Source organism: Hordeum vulgare, chromosome 1H (genome assembly GCF_904849725.1).
Source record: "Hordeum vulgare subsp. vulgare chromosome 1H, MorexV3_pseudomolecules_assembly, whole genome shotgun sequence".
Taxonomy (NCBI): Eukaryota; Viridiplantae; Streptophyta; class Magnoliopsida; order Poales; family Poaceae; genus Hordeum; species Hordeum vulgare.
Window position 1 is genome coordinate 178,033,802 of NC_058518.1, and position 8,934 is coordinate 178,042,735.

Sequence of the window (8,934 nt, forward strand, 5' to 3'; positions counted from 1 at the left end):
CCCACAGCATGCCACCATCACTCAAGGTGGTCGTCAATTCATATCGAGCTTGACGAGTACTTTGATAATGGTGTTGCCTGCTCTTGTTGGGTCGTTGATCCAGGGCCCATCTACGTGGAAGTTGCTAATTTTTTTCATAGATTGGCAAGGAGGTGCTTGATAGGAGAAAATGAACTGGAAGAGCATCAGACATTGGACATACATAACAGAAGAAAAATTTCAATCAAATGTCACCATGTTCCTTTTCCCTATCCGGTGTTGAGAACCTACATAATGCACACAAGTTTAGATATTTAGTGTGCTGGTAGTGTGTTGTCATAGTTTTCTGTTAAACGGGCATGTTGGTTGTCCTACTTAATGTTCATGTTAGTCCTAACTCATCACATCGTTCTCGATCTCATGTCATGCGTGGAGTTTTGATCTGCAACCATACAAAAACAGAAAGCATGTCTTAGGTTCATGGTAATATTGAAATTTGGAGGTGATCAAATCATATGCTTTTGGGTTGAAACAACTTAAACTAACTATTGCATACATATTGGCTCTAGATTTCTGGTTTGTATTTTGTCCATGATGAAGACATGGCGCCCGTAGATCCTGATTTGTTAAGCTTCTTTCCGCTCTCAAGGAGGTCAAATGGTCCCTCTTGGGGGCGAAGAAGACATTCTTGAAATCAAGCTGATACATCACAGAGAAGTGCTTGAACGGAGGATGCTCCTCCCAAGTCATTTCAAGGATATAGGTATTCCTTAAGTCTCCTTTCAACTAACTAATTGTCATAAAAGGAAATTGAAAGAATATTTTGAATCAACAAAAAAGATTCAACATTCTATATTAATTGCCGCTAATTTAGGACAACATTATACTAAATCAACCATAACTAATATGAAACGGAGGGAGCATAATATATAAAAGCACAAGATTTAAAAGAGTGCTCTCACATGATGTTGAGAAAAATTGTGAAGGGAGAGAGAGAATGATTGTGTGAGAAGAATGAAGAGGGAGAGAGAAACAATTTCTCGTGTAGGAGTTGAAACCATGAGTTGACACATATTCTTTAGTTGAAAATTTATTTAATCACAATCTTATATTTCCTATAAAAAATAACCATTATCGAATAATCTTTTCACATCATATTATCGTATTCCCGTGGCAACGCACGGACATCCAACTAGTAGTACGTAGTAGTTACTTCTCGCCACGTATATGCTGGTGCGCGTTCATGGGACTAGCCCAGATGAATGTCGTGCATGAGTGTATGACACAGTACTAGGGGTTCATGTCATGTCGGTGTAGTGAATAAATAGGCTCCTCCACATTGGTAAGTACCGGGGAGAGAGGACATGGTAATTTAGCACTATGAAGAAGACCTCCAGGAAGGTCATTGACAAGTACAAAAGACTTCACAAGATTCAAGTCCTAGATACACTCAGTCTACCGATAAGCAAACCTTCCCGGGGGCTAGTCCTTGTACAAACCGCCCAAAAGCCCAAGACTATGCAAGTAGTAGGCCCTCGACAAGTGCGCCCACAACAGTAAGTGGCGCCACGCTACACCAATGTGTTAGTGCGCCGCTATCAGCTGGTGGCCGAGTAGAGCTCTGTAGATAGATGGCGCACGTGCAGTCGGTTAGGTGAGGCTTGTGGGCCATGCGGTGAATCACCCCAAAAAAATTATCTTTATCGACACCCGTCCAGGGTCGTGTCACAGTGATAGTAGGCACCTACGCCAATGGTGCAGGTGAAGCAAGATGCTCTATCCAGCATGGCGTAGGGCTTGACAATTAACAAGGCATTAAATACCCTTGTCCTATGTCGTCGAGGTTAGCTGTGAGAACACCGTAAACCACGTCAGTAGTTTGATCACTATTATGCCACTGTTGGCCACCCATTTCTCTATAAGAGGAGGCCATTGCTTCCTTTACAATGTTCGACACCATGTTCATTTGCAAGTAGCTAGTAGCACCTCCGGGGACCTTGCCGGCGGGAGTTACACACATTTTAATTGAAAATAGCTAAATAATTCCCCAAGAGCAGGAGTAGGTTTTTACTCTTTCCAGCGGCCCAAAACTGGGAAAACGTCTTATGTTCTGCTCATGGTTCTTGTTGCTCTTTGCTTGATGCCCCCCTTCACCGAACCAGAAAGGGGCATTTGCTGGCCCCACAGAATGTAGTACGTGGACAACGCCCAGTCTCATTATTATTTAAATCTTTTTAAATAGTGAGGCACCGGGGAAATCCTTCTACATAATAAAGTTTAGCATTTTCAATAGCTTTGCAACAATTTTTTTAAAAATTCTACACTCCGTTGTTTCTTTGCCTTCTACAAATTTTATTTTAAACCATATATAATTGGGGAAAGAAGTTCTATACCAAAGGTTTCTCATCTTCACCTTCTTCAAATGCCATATCATTTGTACATTCAAACAGACCAAAAATACATTCTAGTTCAAATTTCCATTATTTTTTAAATTATCTTTAAAACTTTTGGATTTGGGAAATATTTCTACATAGAAAAGGAGCATGTTCACAACAACTTTTGGAAACCATATCACTTTCATCGATCCGCTAACCAATCTACAAAGTGGTTGAAAATACAATTCACTTTTTCAATATGAAAAGATCACCATTTTCAAAATTGGTCCCCATTAGTGAGGATTGCAAAAAAAATATAAGGAAAAGTAAATCCCTGTATGTAGCTTTCCAGGGGTATATTACATGTCATGTTTTGATGAAGTGCACGAGAAGTTTAGCTAGCAAAATAGCTGCAGTTCTTAGTAAACGGGAGGAAAGTGAGCGCGCGGGGAAATCCTGGCTGGAACAAGTGACACGTGAGGAAGTGCGGGAAATTCTAGTGGGAGAGAAAGGGTGACTAAGAGTGGCGCGAAGGAGACAGGGAGAGAAATGGCGGGAAAGAAAGATTTTTTTGCCTCATGCTCTATAACGACACTCCACAAAGCTGGCACCTTTCTTACCCCTAGATCATCTCCAACAGCCTTCGTATATTGGACTGCTAAAAACATGTTGTAGCAAGAAGAGAGTGAAGGTTTACAAAGCCAACATGTTTTTTGCTTTGGTAGCCTTTGAATATTGAATTGCTATATTTGCACAAAACACACAATGACATGTGGGGACAGTTTGTTGTAGACACATTGCTCACTAGCATACGTACATGTATATATATACTAGCACAGCTCGCGTTCACGTACACATGCACACATGCGTACATTTACACTCAAGCAGTGCACACACACGTAGGAGCATCTCCAACAGCCTTTGTATATTGGATTGCTAAAAACTTGTTATAGCAAGAGAAGAGAGAAGTTTTACAAAGCCAACATATTTTTTTTCACTTTGGTAGCCTTTGTATATTGGATTGCTATATTTGCAGAAAACACACAATGACATGTGGGGACAATTTGTCATAGACACATTGCACAGTACCATACGTACATATATATGTATATTACCACAACTTGCATCTACGTACACATGCACACACGTGTACACTTACACTGTTACACACATGCATCACACACACACGTACACATGCAGCACATACACACGTATACACACACGTACACATGCAGCACACACGCGTACACGTACACGTACACACGCGCACACACAGCGCACGCGCAACACACACTAGTATACAGACCCACCTGTCATTGATACAAAGTGAGGCTTGCTAAAAATTTACAAAGTGGCCTTCGACTTGGCAAATATGCAAACTCTGCGTGCAAATATAACAAGCTTTGTAAAAAAATTGGTGGTATGTTGGATTTCGGGCTCCGCAAAACCCTAAAGATTCAAACTCAGGAGCGTGTACAAAGATCTCTCGCGGGCTTGCCTCACCTAACTCACTAATCGTTGGGATGGCAGAGAACTCACTCGATGGTGAGGAAGAGACAGAACACGACAGTTTACCTAGGTTCGGGCCGCTGAGAAGCATAATACCCTACTCCTGCTTTGGTGGATTGCCTCTCATGGAGGTTGGTGGATGAGCTAGTACATTGTACGAGGGCCTCCGGAGGCTGGGTGGCCTTTGTGTGGTGTGAGTGGGCGAATGAATGAATCGGGGTCCTCTATGAAGTAACCTACTCTCTATATATATAGTGGCGGCCCCGGTCCTCTTCCCTTACCATTTCGGCGGGAATGGAGCCCACAACAACCAATTTTGAAGGGGAACAGGGGAACATGCTCCCCTGCCCAAAGGTAGTCTTCGCGTGCAAAGTGGTTGCCAGCGCTACAGGGACGGGTCCAGGGATGACATGTGTCCTGCTGGCGGGCGGCGATGGCCTTGTTGCACCACAAAGGAAACCTTTGGAAGATGCCTTGGGAACCCCGGTACGTCCTTGCCCCCTTTGCATTAAAGGGGAAACTGCTTCGTCGTGCTAGCTGCTGCTCGCCTGTCCTTCCTCCACGTCATCCTTGACTCATGAGGTCGGGTCTCGCCTCAGAATATACGCTGCTCCGGTGGGGGTCCTGGCGAGGCCCCCTGCGGGTCATCACGCTGCTTCCCCCTCGCGATGTTTAGCCCCTCACGAGGACGTTGCCTTGAGTGGTGTCGTGCCCGATTGTGCTTGCTTGATGAAGTGGGCCAACCCGGGGCCACAGAAAGGCAGGTCTGGGTACCCCCATTCCCAGAATGCCGATAGTAGCCCCCGGGCCCAAAGCGTTCTCCCGCCGGTTTCGAGGAAAAGCCTTGGGGGCGACCTGAAGCGCAGCGGGCCCTAAATGCATGTGCGACAGGCCGGTGCGCGTCACGCGGCTGATGTCGGGTCTCCCTTGCCTTCTGTCTTCACCCAAGTTATCAGGAATCTGACTCGTTGCGTTGGTCCATTAATGCTTTCCCTTCTCCCGCACTCGCTCTACCTCCTTGGTCTCCAACTCCATCCAACATCTCCCAGATCCCGCACCGTGTCGTCCTCTTGTCAGCTCAGCGATGGCGCCCGCCGGAAAGCAAAAGCCCGAGACGCCAGGTCCCGCCATGGCTCCTTCGCTCCTGGAGTGCGCCTTCTCCAAGGACGTGGATCCTACCCCCGTGCTCCCATGGACTGGGCCGAGTCCAACGAGCACAGGCGGACCCTGATCTCGCCCGGCTCCACAACAAAGCGGCCCGCGTCGAAGGCGGTATACCCCTTCTTCTTCCATAGCGTCTTTGCCCAGCTGGTGCCGCCTTTCTCCTCGTTCTTCACCGCCATCCTAAACCACTATGGGATCCATGCCGTTCACCTCCAGCCCAACTCCATCTTGCTCCTATCCGTCTTTTCTTTCTATTGTGAGTCCTTCGTAGGCGTGCGGCCTTCAGTAGCTCTCTTCCGCCATTTCTTCAGCCTGCGTCTGCACGACAGCGCCCATTTGTCGGCATGCGTTTCCATCATAGCGGCCCAGGGCGGCAATTTGCTCCTGAAGGCCGGGAAGAAGGTGGAAAACTTCAGGCACCGTTGGCTTATCATGAGCCCCAAGGACGCCAACCCTCGGCTGGAGATGCCGAAGGGGCTGCCGGAGAAGACTTCTGCGTGGAGCTCAATGAAGCTCTCCGACCCTTGGGCCATGCCCATCCTGCAGCGCTTCTCCTGTGACATCATCGCCAAGAGGCTGACCGGTCCAATGATAGTGAAGGAATTCTTGGTGCAACACCTGGAGACCCTCCAGTCCCATTCCAGGCCCCTCTGGGACTACGAGCTTGGTAACGACAAGCTCAAGCTCCAGTCCCAGGACCTTCGTACTAAGGAGCTAAACAGGGTCGTGGTGATCCTCCTGGGCGGTGACCCTGGTGACCTGCCTGAGGCTCTCGGCCCACTGTACGGTATCGATCATCGGGTCGTCCTCATTGTTGCGCTACCTATATATCATGAGCGGGGGCTCCTCCCGGCCGAGGGATCTGGTCCGATTGATGTGTCATCGAATGACACCTTCAGTGCGGAGGACTCGGAGAAGACCGTCGACGACTGCCTGGCGAGCGAGCTTGAAGATGATGATGTCACCGGCGATGTCTCCGTGGTGATCTCCTCGCGCCTGACCAGGATCTCTAGGGGACCCATGTCAGCCCCGCGCGCCACGCGGTCCGCATGCGTGCTCGCACCTCAGGAGCATGGGGCTGAGTCGCCTTGGCGCATCCTACTTCCGCCGGCGGGAAGCCTGAGGCGCCTGGCTCGCCCCCCTCCGTGGGGGGCCCTGTCGCCCTGCCGTAGTCAGGGCGGAGAGGAAGAGGAGATGGCTCGATGTCAAAGAGTAAGTGACTCGTCTTGGAATGCTCTGCGTGTCCATCATTCATGCATGGCCGGTTCCCTTTTTGCGTGATGTCCACGGGTGTTGCCTCGCTGGGGGCAAAGAAGAAGAAGGTAGGCGTCAAGCCAAAGGTGACTCCTGATGTAGCGTCGGCCGTCCCCAATGCGTTGCCGCCTGCCGATGAAGAAGAGGAGGCTCGCGGGGCGACCTCCCAGGCCTTTGTCGCCGAGCCCCCGAGCCCCCGAAGCGTCCTGAGGCGGTCGTGGTAGCGCCTTTTCCCGAGTGACAGGCTCTTGAGGGTCCTTAGACTTCTGATGCGCCAATGCTCGCAATCTTCGGGCAACCTTCAGAGCCCCATGTCCCTCGTGACGCTGCCTCCCTGACGACACCACCTCGCGGGAGCACTAGAGGCTCCTCAGGGGGAGATCTAGAGGACTCCGGTATACGCCGAGAGCATCTTGAACTAGGCCTTCGGTGCCGTGGGCAAGGTCGCGGTCTTGATGGCGAAGGGCAAGAAGGAGGCCAAGACCGGTCGCGCTGCGCGCGAGGAGGCGCTGAAGGAAGCCGAATCTGCTCGCGCCGCGCGTGAGGAGGCGATGAACGAAGCCGAATCTGCTAGCGCCGCGCGCGAGGAGGCGATGGAAGGAGCCGCGGCGGCTACCAAACGTTGCAAAGGGTGGAGGCTTGCCTGAAGGCCTTCCAAGAAGAGCAAGCCAAGCTCGCCGGGCAGCTTAGCCTACGGGAGGAAGAACTCGATGCCCGCAAGACCAAGCTTCCCGCCCGGGAAGAAGATTTGTCCCAGGAGGAAACTCGTCTGGGCACGAAGCAGGCGCTCTTGGACGAGTAGGAGATAGACATCGGCTCAAAGAAGACCCTTCTTGATGCTAAGGGGGAAGCCCTCACCGCGGCCGAGAAGAAGAAGGTCGTGGAGCTGATCGGCTTCCCTGACGTTGAGCTCAGGCTTCGCACGACGCTCCACACCCTCTGCCGGGACGGGTTCGACATGCCTCTGGCCACCCTAGAGGGCGGCTTCACCGTGCTTGCGGCGGAGCTCGCCGTCGTGCTGGAGGACACCTTCATCCAGATGGACAAGATCTTGGACAGTGAGTGTCGCGACCTCTTTTCTAAGGTCGCGATGCGCGTCTTCAATCACCTTCATCTTCGTGAGCCGGGGTTTGACTCCAACTCCGTGATCCTGCCAGTCCCTACTGAGGCCCGCAATAGCGCTGCGGAGGCGGTGAAGGGCCCCGTGGAGGGGTTGCTGGAGAGGTTTGCCCGCGTCGCAGTTCCCCCATCTCCTCATGCCACTGATGCCGACGGCGGGGAAGACGACACCACTGACGCGACGACAAGCCCCGTGGAGATGGAGCAACCGGCGGCGGCGGTTCCCCCTAATTTCTCCCCCTTGCTTTTTCCCTACAATGCACATCGTGCCTCGTGGAGGCATCAAACTCATTTGCATTTTCAGGAACTTGTTAAGGCTTGTAAAAACTTTTTGACTGCTTGAATGTTTTCTTTGCCTCGTTTCTTTCATGTTTGTTGTGATACTCTGCGTCGGCAAGGCCCGGACCGCGCATACCTTAGACGCCATTGAACCGATCGTATTCGAGGACGACCCAAGAGGTGAGGGGCTACGGGTCCAATTAGGCTCCCGAGTTGAGATGCTCAGGAGTCCCCCTTGACGTGCGAGCAGTCCTCATGAGGGGAACGCGTCGAGGATTTTGAAACTTCAAAACACCTTCAGCACTCTGCGTCGGCACGGCCCGCCCTGCGCATACCACCGCTGCCATTGGCCCGACCGGCTACTAGGATGGACCATGGGGGAAGGGGCAACGAGCACACTTAGGCCCGTAAGTCACGACGCTCAGGAGCCCCCCTTGACGTACGAGCGACTCCAATGTCCCTCCTAAGAAACTGACAATTTGAGACTTCGAAATCCTTCAGAACTCTTCATCGGCAGGGCCCGTCCCGCGCGTACCTCCGTTACCGTTGGACTTGCTGGCGGCCCAAGAGGGAAGGGGCTACGGGCGTAGTTCACGCTCGTGAGTCGAGATGCTCAGGAGTCCCCCTTGACGTACGAGTGACTCCAACATTTTCCCTAAGAGATTTTAAGTGGCTTTTTGAGCGCACTAGGCTCTGTGTTGGCAGGGCCCACCCCGCGTGTACCTCCACCACCGTTGAACTGACCAGATTCCAGGACGGCCCAAGAGGGAAGGGGCTATAGGTGCAATTAGGCCCGTGAGTCGCGATGCTCAGGGGTCCCCCTTGACATACAAGTGGCTCCGTACCTCCAGTTGTCTGTCCCTTGCACTGGGCGTCGGCGTGGTCGTAGGTGGACTAGGTTGACTTCCTGGCCAGCTGTGGACATAGTCATTGGTGGAATGTGTTTATTTCCTTGCCAGCTATAGGCATAGTCATTGGTGGACTGTGTTGATTTCTTTGCCAACTGCGGGGATAGTCATTGGTGGACTGTTGATTTCCTTGCTAGCTGCGGGCATAGTCACTGGCGGACTGAGTTGATTGCCTCCGTATTCTCCCCAGAGCAGAGCGTAGGCCTTCCACTAGGCGTGGGAGGGACCGCTCCGCGTCCTCGGGGGGGGGGGGGGGGCTATACAGCCGCAACTCGTTATTACGTGAGAGTGTCATGGTGGGTGTATCTGGGAGGTCACGAGGACACTTTGGCCTCGCGAGTGTCCCT